This window comes from Oncorhynchus keta, unplaced genomic scaffold, assembly GCF_023373465.1.
Source record: "Oncorhynchus keta strain PuntledgeMale-10-30-2019 unplaced genomic scaffold, Oket_V2 Un_contig_1585_pilon_pilon, whole genome shotgun sequence".
Taxonomy (NCBI): Eukaryota; Metazoa; Chordata; class Actinopteri; order Salmoniformes; family Salmonidae; genus Oncorhynchus; species Oncorhynchus keta.
In genome coordinates this window covers 141,793-158,046 of record NW_026279560.1, presented here as the reverse complement: position 1 = coordinate 158,046, position 16,254 = coordinate 141,793, and the positions used below count along the sequence as shown (strand labels likewise).

General features: G+C 46.4%; 1 long non-coding RNA gene across 1 annotated transcript in view; it reads left to right on the top strand.

The window, feature by feature from the left end:
• LOC127919137 (uncharacterized) overlaps nt 1-15,956 on the top strand; it is a 42,748-nt gene extending 26,792 nt beyond the window's left edge. The window contains exons 3-5 of the long non-coding RNA XR_008102000.1: nt 8,546-8,581; nt 8,814-8,890; nt 14,797-15,956. This is a non-coding gene — a long non-coding RNA (uncharacterized LOC127919137). The remainder of the gene's footprint in view (nt 1-8,545; nt 8,582-8,813; nt 8,891-14,796) is intronic.
• Nucleotides 15,957-16,254: the final 298 nt, after the last annotated feature.

Here is a 16,254-nt window from a genome sequence, read left to right as displayed (position 1 = left end):
ACAGCTGTAAGTGGAGAATGTGCTGTTGTTGTCAGTATGACAGCTGTAGATGGAGAATGTGCTGTTGTTGTCAGTATGACAGCTGTAGATGGAGAATGTGCTGTTGTCGTCTGTATGACAGCTGTAGATGGAGAATGTGCTGTTGTTGTCAGTATGACAGCTGTAGGTGGAGAATGTGCTGTTGTTGTCAGTATGACAGCTGTAGGTGGAGAATGTGCTGTTGTTGTCAGTATGACAGCTGTTGGTGGAGAATGTGCTGTTGTCGTCTGTATGACAGCTGTAGGTGGAGAATGTGCTGTTGTTGTCAGTATGACAGCCGTTGGTGGAGAATGTGCTGTTGTCGTCTGTATGACAGCTGTAGGTGGAGAATGTGCTGTTGTTGTCAGTATGACAGCTGTAGGTGGAGAATGTGCTGTTGTTGTCAGTATGACAGCCGTTGGTGGAGAATGTGCTGTTGTTGTCAGTATGACAGCTGTAGATGGAGAATGTGCTGTTGTTGTCAGTATGACAGCTGTAGGTAGAGAATGTGCTGTTGTTGTCAGTATGACAGCTGTAGGTGGAGAATGTGCTGTTGTCGTCTGTATGACAGCTGTAGATGGAGAATGTGCTGTTGTTGTCAGTATGACAGCCGTTGGTGGAGAATGTGCTGTTGTCGTCTGTATGACAGCTGTAGATGGAGAATGTGCTGTTGTTGTCAGTATGACAGCTGTAGGTAGAGAATGTGCTGTTGTTGTCAGTATGACAGCTGTAAGTGGAGAATGTGCTGTTGTTGTCAGTATGACAGCTGTAGATGGAGAATGTGCTGTTGTTGTCAGTATGACAGCTGTAGATGGAGAATGTGCTGTTGTTGTCAGTATGACAGCTGTAGGTAGAGAATGTGCTGTTGTTGTCAGTATGACAGCTGTAGGTGGAGAATGTGCTGTTGTCGTCTGTATGACAGCTGTAAGTGGAGAATGTGCTGTTGTTGTCAGTATGACAGCTGTAGATGGAGAATGTGCTGTTGTTGTCAGTATGACAGCTGTAGGTGGAGAATGTGCTGTTGTTGTCAGTATGACAGCTGTAGGTGGAGAATGTGCTGTTGTTGTCAGTATGACAGCTGTAGATGGAGAATGTGCTGTTGTTGTCAGTATGACAGCTGTAGATGGAGAATGTGCTGTTGTTGTCAGTATGACAGCTGTAGATGGAGAATGTGCTGTTGTTGTCAGTATGACAGCTGTAGGTGGAGAATGTGCTGTTGTTGTCAGTATGACAGCTGTAGATGGAGAATGTGTTGTTGTTGTCAGTATGACAGCTGTAAGTGGAGAATGTGCTGTTGTTGTCAGTATGACAGCTGTAGATGGACAATGTGCTGTTGTCGTCTGTATGACAGCCGTTGGTGGAGAATGTGCTGTTGTCGTCTGTATGACAGCTGTAGATGGAGAATGTGCTGTTGTTGTCAGTATGACAGCTGTAGGTGGAGAATGTGCTGTTGTTGTCTGTATGACAGCTGTAGGTGGAGAATGTGCTGTTGTTGTCAGTATGACAGCTGTAGATGGAGAATGTGCTGTTGTTGTCAGTATGACAGCTGTAGATGGAGAATGTGCTGTTGTTGTCAGTATGACAGCTGTAGGTGGAGAATGTGCTGTTGTTGTCAGTATGACAGCTGTAGGTGGAGAATGTGCTGTTGTTGTCAGTATGACAGCTGTAGATGGAGAATGTGCTGTTGTTGTCAGTATGACAGCTGTAGGTGGAGAATGTGCTGTTGTTGTCAGTATGACAGCTGTAGGTGGAGAATGTGCTGTTGTTGTCAGTATGACAGCTGTAGGTGGAGAATGTGCTGTTGTTGTCAGTATGACAGCTGTAGGTGGAGAATGTGCTGTTGTTGTCAGTATGACAGCTGTAGATGGAGAATGTGCTGTTGTTGTCAGTATGACAGCTGTAGATGGAGAATGTGCTGTTGTTGTCTGTATGACAGCTGTAAGTGGAGAATGTGCTGTTGTTGTCAGTATGACAGCTGTAGATGGAGAATGTGCTGTTGTTGTCAGCATGACAGCTGTAGATGGAGAATGTGCTGTTGTTGTCAGTATGACAGCTGTAGGTGGAGAATGTGCTGTTGTTGTCAGTATGACAGCTGTAGATGGAGAATGTGCTGTTGTTGTCAGTATGACAGCTGTAGATGGAGAATGTGCTGTTGTTGTCAGTATGACAGCTGTAGGTGGAGAATGTGCTGTTGTTGTCAGTATGACAGCTGTAGATGGAGAATGTGCTGTTGTTGTCAGTATGACAGCTGTAGGTGGAGAATGTGCTGTTGTTGTCAGTATGACAGCTGTAGGTGGAGAATGTGCTGTTGTTGTCAGTATGACAGCTGTAGGTGGAGAATGTGCTGTTGTTGTCAGTATGACAGCTGTAGGTGGAGAATGTGCTGTTGTTGTCAGTATGACAGCTGTAGATGGAGAATGTGCTGTTGTTGTCAGTATGACAGCTGTAGGTGGAGAATGTGCTGTTGTTGTCAGTATGACAGCTGTAGGTGGAGAATGTGCTGTTGTTGTCAGTATGACAGCTGTAGGTGGAGAATGTGCTGTTGTTGTCAGTATGACAGCTGTATGACAGCTGTAGATGGAGAATGTGCTGTTGTTGTCAGTATGACAGCTGTAGGTAGAGAATGTGCTGTTGTTGTCAGTATGACAGCTGTAGGTGGAGAATGTGCTGTTGTTGTCTGTATGACAGCTGTAGATGGAGAATGTGCTGTTGTTGTCAGTATGACAGCCGTTGGTGGAGAATGTGCTGTTGTCGTCTGTATGACAGCTGTAGATGGAGAATGTGCTGTTGTTGTCAGTATGACAGCTGTAGGTAGAGAATGTGCTGTTGTTGTCAGTATGACAGCTGTAAGTGGAGAATGTGCTGTTGTTGTCAGTATGACAGCTGTAGATGGAGAATGTGCTGTTGTTGTCAGTATGACAGCTGTAGATGGAGAATGTGCTGTTGTTGTCAGTATGACAGCTGTAGGTAGAGAATGTGCTGTTGTTGTCAGTATGACAGCTGTAGGTGGAGAATGTGCTGTTGTTGTCTGTATGACAGCTGTAGAGTGGAGAATGTGCTGTTGTTGTCAGTATGACAGCTGTAGATGGAGAATGTGCTGTTGTTGTCAGTATGACAGCTGTAGGTGGAGAATGTGCTGTTGTTGTCAGTATGACAGCTGTAGGTGGAGAATGTGCTGTTGTTGTCAGTATGACAGCTGTAGATGGAGAATGTGCTGTTGTTGTCAGTATGACAGCTGTAGATGGAGAATGTGCTGTTGTTGTCAGTATGACAGCTGTAGATGGAGAATGTGCTGTTGTTGTCAGTATGACAGCTGTAGGTGGAGAATGTGCTGTTGTTGTCAGTATGACAGCTGTAGATGGAGAATGTGCTGTTGTTGTCAGTATGACAGCTGTAAGTGGAGAATGTGCTGTTGTTGTCAGTATGACAGCTGTAGATGGACAATGTGCTGTTGTCGTCTGTATGACAGCCGTTGGTGGAGAATGTGCTGTTGTTGTCTGTATGACAGCTGTAGATGGAGAATGTGCTGTTGTTGTCAGTATGACAGCTGTTGGTGGAGAATGTGCTGTTGTCGTCTGTATGACAGCTGTAGGTGGAGAATGTGCTGTTGTTGTCAGTATGACAGCTGTAGAATGGAGAATGTGCTGTTGTTGTCAGTATGACAGCTGTAGATGGAGAATGTGCTGTTGTTGTCAGTATGACAGCTGTAGGTGGAGAATGTGCTGTTGTTGTCAGTATGACAGCTGTAGGTGGAGAATGTGCTGTTGTTGTCAGTATGACAGCTGTAGATGGAGAATGTGCTGTTGTTGTCAGTATGACAGCTGTAGATGGAGAATGTGCTGTTGTTGTCAGTATGACAGCTGTAGATGGAGAATGTGCTGTTGTTGTCAGTATGACAGCTGTAGGTGGAGAATGTGCTGTTGTTGTCAGTATGACAGCTGTAGATGGAGAATGTGCTGTTGTTGTCAGTATGACAGCTGTAATGGAGAATGTGCTGTTGTTGTCAGTATGACAGCTGTAGATGGAGAATGTGCTGTTGTTGTCAGTCAGCTGTATATGACAGCTGTTGTTGTCGTATGACAGTGGAGAGAATGTGCTGTTGTTGTCTGTATGACAGCTGTAGATGGAGAATGTGCTGTTGTTGTCAGTATGACAGCTGTTGGTGGAGAATGTGCTGTTGTCGTCTGTATGACAGCTGTAGGTGGAGAATGTGCTGTTGTTGTCAGTATGACAGCTGTAGATGGAGAATGTGCTGTTGTCGTCTGTATGACAGCTGTAATGGAGAATGTGCTGTTGTTGTCAGTATGACAGCTGTAGATGGAGAATGTGCTGTTGTTGTCAGTATGACAGCTGTAGATGGAGAATGTGCTGTTGTTGTCAGTATGACAGCTGTAGATGGAGAATGTGCTGTTGTTGTCAGTATGACAGCTGTAGGTGGAGAATGTGCTGTTGTTGTCAGTATGACAGCTGTAGGTGGAGAATGTGCTGTTGTTGTCAGTATGACAGCTGTAGATGGAGAATGTGCTGTTGTTGTCAGTATGACAGCTGTAGATGGAGAATGTGCTGTTGTTGTCAGTATGACAGCTGTAGGTGGAGAATGTGCTGTTGTTGTCAGTATGACAGCTGTAGATGGAGAATGTGCTGTTGTTGTCAGTATGACAGCTGTTGTTGTCAGAGAATGTGCTGTTGTTGTCAGTATGACAGCTGTAGATGGAGAATGTGCTGTTGTTGTCAGTATGACAGCTGTAGGTGGAGAATGTGCTGTTGTTGTCAGTATGACAGCTGTAGATGGAGAATGTGCTGTTGTTGTCAGTATGACAGCTGTAGGTGGAGAATGTGCTGTTGTTGTCAGTATGACAGCTGTAGGTGGAGAATGTGCTGTTGTTGTCAGTATGACAGCTGGAGAATGTGCTGTTGTTGTCAGTATGACAGCTGTAGGTGGAGAATGTGCTGTTGTTGTCAGTATGACAGCTGTAGATGGAGAATGTGCTGTTGTTGTCAGTATGACAGCTGTAGGTGGAGAATGTGCTGTTGTTGTCAGTATGACAGCTGTAGTGGAGAATGTGCTGTTGTTGTCAGTATGACAGCTGTAGGTGGAGAATGTGCTGTTGTTGTCAGTATGACAGCTGTAGGTGGAGAATGTGCTGTTGTTGTCAGTATGACAGCTGTAGATGTGCTGTTGTTGTCAGTATGACAGCTGTAGATGGAGAATGTGCTGTTGTTGTCAGTATGACAGCTGTAGGTGGAGAATGTGCTGTTGTTGTCAGTATGACAGCTGTAGGTGGAGAATGTGCTGTTGTTGTCAGTATGACAGCTGTAGATGGAGAATGTGCTGTTGTTGTCAGTATGACAGCTGTAGGTGGAGAATGTGCTGTTGTTGTCAGTATGACAGCTGTAGATGGAGAATGTGCTGTTGTTGTCAGTATGACAGCTGTAGATGGAGAATGTGCTGTTGTTGTCAGTATGACAGCTGTAGATGGAGAATGTGCTGTTGTTGTCAGTATGACAGCTGTTGGTGGAGAATGTGCTGTTGTCAGTCAGTATGACAGCTGTAGGTGGAGAATGTGCTGTTGTTGTCAGTATGACAGCTGTAGATGGAGAATGTGCTGTTGTTGTCAGTATGACAGCTGTAGGTGGAGAATGTGCTGTTGTTGTCAGTATGACAGCTGTAGATGGAGAATGTGCTGTTGTTGTCAGTATGACAGCTGTAGATGGAGAATGTGCTGTTGTTGTCAGTATGACAGCTGTAGGTGGAGAATGTGCTGTTGTTGTCAGTATGACAGCCGTTGGTGGAGAATGTGCTGTTGTTGTCAGTATGACAGCTTGGTGGAGAATGTGCTGTTGTTGTCAGTATGACAGCTGTAGATGGAGAATGTGCTGTTGTTGTCAGTATGACAGCCGTTGGTGTAGAATGTGCTGTTGTTGTCAGTATGACAGCCGTTGGTGTAGAATGTGCTGTTGTTGTCAGTATGACAGCTGTAGATGGAGAATGTGCTGTTGTCAGTATGACAGTATGACAGCCGTTGGTGTAGAATGTGCTGTTGTTGTCAGTATGACAGCTGTAGATGGAGAATGTGCTGTTGTCAGTATGACAGCCGTTGGTGGAGAATGTGCTGTTGTTGTCAGTATGACAGCTGTAGGTGGAGAATGTGCTGTTGTTGTCAGTATGACAGCTGTAGGTGGAGAATGTGCTGTTGTTGTCAGTATGACAGCTGTAGGTGGAGAATGTGCTGTTGTTGTCAGTATGACAGCTGTAGGTGGAGAATGTGCTGTTGTCGTCAGTATGACAGCTGTAGGTGGAGAATGTGCTGTTGTTGTAAGCTAATAGGTCATGTTCTTTCATTAAAGGTGAAGAACCTTCCACGTCACTGCTCTGTTTATCCCAGCCAGGCACCACAAACATCTCCATCCGGTCTCACTCACACTCAGTCCTCACCTTGCCCACAGGGCCCTGCCTCTCAACTATAAAAGGAAAAACACAATTTCCTAGAATTAATGAGTCGGACATTAGTCAAATACTGTGGACTACTTCCTGATAAGCATATCAGTTAGGCAGAGTTCTCAACAAGCTGCCTGATAAACATATCAGTTAGGCAGAGTTCTCAACAAGCTGCCTGATAAACATATTGACAGTTAGGCAGAGTTCTCAACAAGCTGCCTGATAAACATATTGACAGTTAGGCAGAGTTCTCAACAAGCTGCCTGATAAACATATTGACAGTTAGGCAGAGTTCTCAACAAGCTGCCTGATAAACATATTGACAGTTAGGCAGAGTTCTCAACAAGCTGCCTGATAAACATATTGACAGTTAGGCAGAGTTCTCAACAAGCTGCCTGATAAACATATTGACAGTTAGGCAGAGTTCTCAATAAACATATTGACAGTTAGGCAGAGTTCTCAACAAGCTGCCTGATAAACATATTGACAGTTAGGCAGAGTTCTCAACAAGCTGCCTGATAAACATATTGACAGTTAGGCAGAGTTCTCAACAAGCTGCCTGATAAACATATTGACAGTTAGGCAGAGTTCTCAACAAGCTGCCTGATAAACATATTGACAGGCAAGTCAAGTTCTCAACAAGCCTAGCGGGTCCCATGTGGCTCAGTTGGTTGAGCATGGTGCTTGCAATGCCAGGGTTGTGGGAGAATATGGGTTCGATTCCCACGGAGGACCAGTACGAAGTAAAAAAAAGTGTGACTGAAAGTCGCTCTGGATAAGAGCCTCTGCTAAATGACTGAAAATAATGATAGCCAGGTCATCAATGAGACTGGTTTCGCCACTGCTACAGAGCTTCAAACAGGTCTCTGGTGGAGAAAAGACCCCTAGACGGTGAACACCCATGAACACGCACATTTACATATTGGACAGACCTGTTGATCATGCCATTCATTAACCTTTGTTTGATGTGACCGTGTGTTTGACCGTGTGTCAGAGCTCCCGGGGGTGATGGACTTATCACTGACTGACTGACTGAGTTATGACTGACTGACTGAGTTATGACTGACTGACTGAGTTATGACTGACTGACTGAGTTATGACTGACTGACTGAGTTATGACTGACTGACTGAGTTATGACTGACTGAGTTATGACTGACTGAGTTATGACTGACTGACTGAGTTATGACTGACTGAGTTATGACTGACTGACTGTGTTATGACTGACTGAGTTATGACTTATTACTGACTGACTGAGTTATGACTGACTGACAGAGTTATTACTGACTGACTGAGTTGTGAGTTATGACTGACTGACTGAGTTATGACTGACTGAGTTATGAGTTGACTGACTGAGTTATGACTGACTGAGTTATGATTGACTGAGACTGAGTTTATGACTGACTGACTGAGTTATGACTGACTGACTGAGTTATGACTGACTGAGTTATGACTGACTGACAGTTATGACTTAGTTATGACTGACTGAGTTATGACTGACTGAGTTATGACTGACTGAGTTATGACTGACTGAGTTATGATTGACTGAGTGAGTTATGACTGACTGACTGAGTTATGACTGACTGACTGAGTTATGACTGACTGACTGAGTTATGACTGACTGACTGAGTTATGACTGACTGACTGAGTTATGACTGACTGACTGAGTTATGACTGACTGAGTTATGACTGAGTTATGACTGACTGAGTTATGACTGACTGAGTTATGACTGACTGAGTTATGACTGACTGAGTTATGACTGACTGACTGAGTTATGACTGACTGACTGAGTTATGACTGACTGAGTTATGACTGACTGAGTTATGACTGACTGACTGAGTTATGACTGACTGACTGAGTTATGACTGACTGACTGAGTTATGACTGACTGACTGAGTTATGACTGACTGACTGAGTTATGACTGACTGACTGAGTTATGACTGACTGAGTTGAGTTATGACTGACTGACTGAGTTATGACTGACTTACTGAGTTATTACTGAGTGACTGAGTTATTACAGACTGACTGAAGTATTACTGACTGACTGAATTGTTACTGACTATTACTGACTGATGATGTCATTTACAGCACAGAGGAGTCTGCACGAGAAGAAGAAAAAAGGATGTGAGTAACATGGCCTGTGTGTGTGTGTCACTTTGTTTGCTTGAAGGTCACTGTGATCAAGACCTGTCTATCTATGTCTTTCTCACTCTCTCTCTGTGTGTGTGTGTGTGTGTGTGTGTGTGTGTGTGTGTGTGTGTGTGTGTGTGTGTGTGTGTGTGTGTGTGTGTGTGTGTGTGTGTGTGTGTGTGTGTGTGTGTGTGTGTGTGTGTGTGTGTGTGTCCTATTCTCTCAGGAACTATGGAGGTGTGTATGTGGGACTACCAGCAGACCTGAGCATTATGCCTCCTATCCAGATGGGAACACACCAAGGTAACAGTCATACACAGATAGGCTGAGTATTGTTCTTACACAAGATGTGCTGGGTTTGGATGTGAGTTTGAGAGGATGTCCACGTCTCAATGTGTTTCTCAGCCTCCGTTATAGACACAAAGACTCTCAATTTCCTGTCAGGCCTTAGAGGTCAGGAGGAAGCATGAGAGAGTTCTGGTTAAAATACTTCTGACTGAGGAGGATCATTCTGAGAGAGAGAGGGATGTGGATATGGTGCTGTGGAACTGATCTGGTTGTGTGTTAGCAATCTGGTGCTGCGGGAGTGATCTGGCTGTGTGTTAGTGATCTGGTGGTGTGTTAGTGATCTGGTGGTGTGTTAGTGATCTGGTGGTGTGTTAGTGATCTGACACCTGAAACCCCACCTCTTTAAGGAATACCTAGGATAGGATAAGTAATCCTTCTCACCCCCCCTTTAAGATTTAGATGCACTATTGTAAAGTGACTATTCTACTGGATGTCATAAGGTGAATGCACCAATTTGTAAGTCGCTCTGGATAAGAGCGTCTGCTAAATGACTTAAATGTAAATGTAATGTAAATGTGGTGTGTTGTGATCTGGCTGTGTGTTAGTGATCTGGTGGTGTGTTAGTGATCTGGTGGTGTGTTAGTGATCTGGCTGTGTGTTAGTGATCTGGCTGTGTGTTAGTGATCTGGCTGTGTGTTAGTGATCTGGTGGTGTGTTAGTGATCTGGTGGTGTGTTAGTGATCTGGTGGTGTGTTAGTGATCTGGTGGTGTGTTAGTGATCTGGTGGTGTGTTAGTGATCTGGTGGTGTGTTAGTGATCTGGCTGTGTGTTAGTGATCTGGCTGGTGTGTTAGTGATCTGGCTGTGTGTTAGTGATCTGGCTGTGTGTTAGTGATCTGGCTGTGTGTTAGTGATCTGGCTGTGTGTTAGTGATCTGGCTGTGTGTTAGTGATCTGGTGGTGCGTTAGTGATCTGGTGGTGCGTTAGTGATCTGGTGGTGCGTTAGTGATCTGGTGGTGCGTTAGTGATCTGGTGGTGTGTTAGTGATCTGGTGGTGTTAGTGATCTGGTGGTGTGTTAGTGATCTGGTGGTGTGTTAGTGATCTGGTGGTGTGTTAGTGATCTGGTGGTGTGTTAGTGATCTGGTGGTGTGTTAGTGATCTGGTGTGTGTTAGTGATCTGGCTGTGTGTTAGTGATCTGGTGGTGTGTTAGTGATCTGGTGGTGTGTTAGTGATCTGGTGGTGTGTTGTGATCTGGTGGTGTGTTGTGATCTGGTGGTGTGTTAGTGATCTGGTGGTGTGTTAGTGATCTGGTGGTGTGTTAGTGATCTGGTGGTGTGTTAGTGATCTGGTGGTGTGTTAGTGATCTGGTGGTGTGTTGTGATCTGGTGGTGTGTTGTGATCTGGTGGTGTGTTAGTGATCTGGTGGAGTGTTAGTGATCTGGTGGTGCGTTAGTGATCTGGTGGTGCGTTAGTGATCTGGTGGTGCGTTAGTGATCTGGTGGTGCGTTAGTGATCTGGTGGTGTGTTAGTGATCTGGTGGTGTGTTAGTGATCTGGTGGTGTGTTAGTGATCTGGCTGTGTGTTAGTGATCTGGCTGTGTGTTAGTGATCTGGTGGTGTGTTAGTGATCTGGTGGTGCCAGAGTGATCTGGTGGTGTGTTGTGATCTGGCTGTGTGTTAGTGATCTGGTGGTGTGTTAGTGATCTGGTGGTGTGTTAGTGATCTGGTGGTGTGTTGTGATCTGGTGGTGTGTTGTGATCTGGTGGTGTGTTAGTGATCTGGTGGTGTGTTAGTGATCTGGTGGTGTGTTAGTGATCTGGTGGTGCCAGAGTGATCTGGTGGTGTGTTAGTGATCTGGTGGTGTGTTAGTGATCTGGTGGTGTGTTAGTGATCTGGTGGTGTGTTGTGATCTGGTGGTGCATTAGTGATCTGGTGGAGCATTAGTGATCTGGTGGAGTGGGAGTGATCTGGTGGTGCGTTAGTAATCTGGTGGAGTGGGAGTGATCTGGTGGTGCGTTAGTGATCTGGTGGAGTGGGAGTGATCTGGTGGAGTGGGAGTGATCTGGTGGTGTGTTAGTGATCTGGTGGTGCCAGAGTGATCTGGTGGTGCATTAGTAATCTGGTGGAGTGGGAGTGATCTGGTGGAGTGGGAGTGATCTGGTGGTGTGTTAGTGATCTGGTGGTGCGTTAGTGATCTGGTGGAGTGGGAGTGATCTGGTGGTGCGTTAGTGATCTGGTGGTGTGGGAGTGATCTGGTGGTGCGTTAGTGATCTGGTGGTGTGGGAGTGATCTGGTGGTGCGTTAGTGATCTGGTGGTGCGTTAGTGATCTGGTGGTGCGTTAGTGATCTGGTGGTGCGGGAGTGATCTGGTGGTGCGTTAGTGATCTGGTGGTGTGTGAGTGATCTGGTGGTGTGTTAGTGATCTGGTGGTGCGTTAGTGATCTGGTGGTGCGTTAGTGATCTGGTGGAGTGGGAGTGATCTGGTGGTGCGTTAGTGATCTGGTGGAGTGGGAGTGATCTGGTGGTGTGTTAGTGATCTGGTGGTGCCAGAGTGATCTGGTGGTGCCAGAGTGATCTGGTGGTGCCAGAGTGATCTGGTGGTGCGTTAGTGATCTGGTGGAGTGCGAGTGATCTGGTGGTGTGTTAGTGATCTGGTGGTGTGTTGTTATCTGGTGGTGTGTTGTGATCTGGTGGTGTGTTAGTGATCTGGTGGTGTGTTAGTGATCTGGTGGTGTGTTGTGATCTGGTGGTGCGTTAGTGATCTGGTGGTGCGTTAGTGATCTGGTGGTGGGAGTGATCTGGTGGTGCGTTAGTAATCTGGTGGAGTGGGAGTGATCTGGTGGTGCGTTAGTGATCTGGTGGTGTGTTAGTGATCTGGTGGTGTGTTAGCGATCTGGTGGTGTGTTAGTGATCTGGTGGTGCCAGTGATCTGGTGGTGCCAGTTAGTGATCTGGTGGTGTGTTGTGATCTGGTGGTGTGTTGTGATCTGGTGGTGTGTTAGTAATCTGGTGGTGTGGGAGTGATCTGGTGGTGTGTTAGTGATCTGGTGGTGCGTTAGTGATCTGGTGGTGTGTTAGTGATCTGGTGGTGCGTTAGTGATCTGGTGGAGTGGGAGTGATCTGGTGGTGCGTTAGTGATCTGGTGGTGGGAGTGATCTGGTGGTGTGTTAGTGATCTGGTGGTGTGTTAGTGATCTGGTGGTGGGAGTGATCTGGTGGTGCGTTAGTGATCTGGTGGTCTGGTGGTGTGTTAGTAATCTGGTGGTGTGGGAGTGATCTGGTGGTGCGTTAGTGATCTGGTGGTGGGAGTGATCTGGTGGTGCGTTAGTGATCTGGTGGAGTGGGAGTGATCTGGTGGTGTGTTAGTGATCTGGTGGTGCCAGAGTGATCTGGTGGTGCGTTAGTAATCTGGTGGAGTGGGAGTGATCTGGTGGAGTGTGAGTGATCTGGTGGAGTGGGAGTGATCTGGTGGTGCGTTAGTGATCTGGTGGAGTGGGAGTGATCTGGTGGTGTGTTAGTGATCTGGTGGTGTGTTAGTGATCTGGTGGTGTGTTAGTGATCTGGTGGTGTGTTAGTGATCTGGTGGTGGGAGTGATCTGGTGGTGTGTTAGTGATCTGGTGGTGCGTTAGTGATCTGGTGGAGTGGGAGTGATCTGGTGGTGCGTTAGTGATCTGGTGGAGTGGGAGTGATCTGGTGGTGCGTTAGTGATCTGGTGGAGTGGGAGTGATCTGGTGGTGTGTTAGTGATCTGGTGGTGTGTTAGTGATCTGGTGGTGCCAGAGTGATCTGGTGGTGCGTTAGTAATCTGGTGGTGCGTTAGTAATCTGGTGGAGTGGGAGTGATCTGGTGGAGTGGGAGTGATCTGGTGGTGCATTAGTGATCTGGTGGAGTGGGAGTGATCTGGTGGTGTGTTAGTGATCTGGTGGTGCCAGAGTGATCTGGTGGTGCGTTAGTAATCTGGTGGAGTGGGAGTGATCTGGTGGTGTGTTAGTGATCTGGTGGAGTGGGAGTGATCTGGTGGTGCGTTAGTGATCTGGTGGAGTGGGAGTGATCTGGTGGTGCGTTAGTGATCTGGTGGTGCGTTAGTGATCTGGTGGTGCGTTAGTGATCTGGTGGTGCGTTAGTGATCTGGTGGAGTGGGAGTGATCTGGTGGTGTGTTAGTGATCTGGTGGTGCGTTAGTGATCTGGTGGAGTGGGAGTGATCTGGTGGAGTGGGAGTGATCTGGTGGTGCGTTAGTGATCTGGTGGAGTGGGAGTGATCTGGTGGTGTGTTAGTGATCTGGTGGTGCCAGAGTGATCTGGTGGTGCGTTAGTAATCTGGTGGAGTGGGAGTGATCTGGTGGAGTGGGAGTGATCTGGTGGTGCGTTAGTGATCTGGTGGTGGGAGTGATCTGGTGGTGCATTAGTGATCTGGTGGTGCATTAGTGATCTGGTGGTGCGTTAGTGATCTGGTGGTGTGGGAGTGATCTGGTGGTGTGTTAGTGATCTGGTGGTGCCTGAGTGATCTGGTGGTGCGTTAGTGATCTGGTGGTGTGGGAGTGATCTGGTGGTGCGTTAGTGATCTGGTGGTGTGTTAGTGATCTGGTGGTGCGTTAGTGATCTGGTGGTGCGTTAGTAATCTGTTGGAGTGGGAGTGATCTGGTGGTGCGTTAGTAATCTGGTGGAGTGGGAGTGATCTGGTGGTGCGTTAGTGATCTGGTGGTGCGTTAGTGATCTGGTGGTGCGTTAGTAATCTGATGGAGTGGGAGTGATCTGGTGGTGTGTTAGTGATCTGGTGGTGCCAGAGTGATCTGGTGGTGCGTTAGTAATCTGGTGGAGTGGGAGTGATCTGGTGGTGCATTAGTGATCTGGTGGAGTGGGAGTGATCTGGTGGTGTGTTAGTGATCTGGTGGTGCCAGAGTGATCTGGTGGTGTGTTAGTGATCTGGTGGAGTGGGAGTGATCTGGTGGTGTGTTAGTGATCTGGTGGTGCCAGAGTGATCTGGTGGTGCGTTAGTAATCTGGTGGAGTGGGAGTGATCTGGTGGTGCGTTAGTGATCTGGTGGTGCGTTAGTAATCTGGTGGAGTGGGAGTGATCTGGTGGTGCGTTAGTAATCTGGTGGAGTGGGAGTGATCTGGTGGTGCGTTAGTGTTCTGGTGGAGTGGGAGTGATCTGGTGGTGCGTTAGTGATCTGGTGGTGCGGGAGTGATCTGGTGGTGCGGGAGTGATCTGGTGGTGTGGGAGTGATCTGGTGGTGTGGGAGTGATCTGGTGGTGCGGGAGTGATCTGGTGGTGTGTTAGTGATCTGGGGTGCTGGAGTGATCTGGGGGTGCTTGAGTGATCTGGTGGTGTGGGAGTGATCTGGTGGTGCGAGAGTGATCGGGCGGTGTGTTAGTGATCTGGTGGTGCGGGAGTGATTTGGTGGTGTGTTAGTGATCTGATGTGTGTGATATTGATGCAACAGATACAGGTTATACACAGTGAAGATGGGTAAGAAAACGGGTTAGGTTTAGGGGTTAGGGAAAATAGGATTTTGATTGGGACTGAATTGTGTATGTGTGTGCGTGCGTGAGAGTACACATTTGTGTGGTCGTGTGTGTGTTTGTGTGTCCCGTTGGGTGTTATAATGAGGAGACTGAGGTCCTGTGGCAGGTAATTGGTAATGCCACCCTCCCCAGGGACTGGCAGAAGTGATGAGCACCTCAAGGAGGCTAGGGCTTACAGCCTTAATGAAGGTGTGTGTGTGTGTGTGTGTGTGTGTGTGTGTGTGTGTGTGTGTGTGTGTGTGTGTGTGTGTGTGTGTGTGTGTGTGTGTGTGTGTGTGTGTGTGTGTGTGTGTGTGTGTGTGTGTGTGTGTGTGTGTGTGTGTGTGTGTGTGTGTGTGTGTGTGTGCGCGCGCGCGTGCGTGTCAATGTCTAGTCATTTTCTCTTTTCTCCCCACAGATGAGTGAAGCATCATTGAAACACCTTTCACTAAAGGTATGATGTCAACAGCCCCGATCTCAAAAGCAGATGTCAATATCCTATGTTAAACTCTCTGCCTCAATCTCAGAAGTTCATCTTTAGGGACTCTCACACCCACTACAGAGAGAGAGAGAACCTTCAGGATAATGATGATGTCAGCAAGAATGAAGGAATGAATTGTTCTCTTTGATCTCTGATTGGCTCCATGGGACCCAGTAGAACCCCTGGAGGACCAATCATCTCCCTCTCTCGCGCCATAGGAACTGAACTGGGATCAGTTTCTAACGTGAGTAATCAGACAATGGGTCATATGCTCACCATGGATGTGACTGCTCAGGAATCAGCGTTGTGTTTAATAGGCACAAAACAGAAGAAAAAAGTCTAAAACTAAATGAAAGGGAGAGGTACTTGTCCAATAAGAAATACTTGTTTTCATTTGGGTTACACAAAATTTGAAAACAGGCACCCTAATGAACACGACCCAGGTCAAAGGGCATCACGGATGTTGGAGTCGGCATTCACCACTCAGGATCATGAGACAAGATAACCTTCTACTCAGAACTAAATGTCAGACGGGATCAGATAGGCCTATTCAGATCTCAGCAATACCAGGAAACAAAACAAGACCTCTCTCAGAACTCCTATTAAAATATTTCTTGATTTTCTCTCTCTGTCTCTGAGTCAATAGTTCTCAGAAATTCTCTCAATAGGAGCTGGATCAAATGTTCCCCATTGTATCATTGGTCGAATAGAGAAGAATCTTTCTTCACTCAATATGTAGCATATGTATTTGGAGCATCAATATGTAGCATATGTATTTGGAGCATCGATATGTAGCATATGTATTTGGAGCATCGATATGTAGCATATGTATTTGGAGCATCGATATGTAGCATATGTATTTGGAGCATCGATATGTAGCATATGTATTTGGAGCATCGATATGTAGCATATGTATTTGGAGCATCGATATGTAGCATATGTATTTGGAGCATCGATATGTAGCATATGTATTTGGAGCATCGATATGTAGCATATGTATTTGGAGCATCCACGTTTTCTTTTCTTGAATGTATTCCAACATATTAAATATTTTCACAACATAGTTTCCACATTCTTAAATAAATCTCTTGGAAATGCATTGTGTGCTCGTGTGCATATGTCTTCACGTATGATTTCTGTACGTGTGCGTGCATGTGTTGTGTGTCTGTTTCTGTGTGTGTTTTTTTCTGTGTGTAATTGAAAGGCATATTCCTCACCATTCATCTCCTCAGTATGACTAGCTTACACTTCATGTACAGTTTACTTTTTTCAAATGACTATAGACTAGTTTTAGATCGACTCCTTGGAGACTGTAACTATCAGCTCCTCGGAGACCGTAACTACCGACTCCTTGGAGACCGTAACTACCGACTCCTTGGAGACCGTAACTATCGA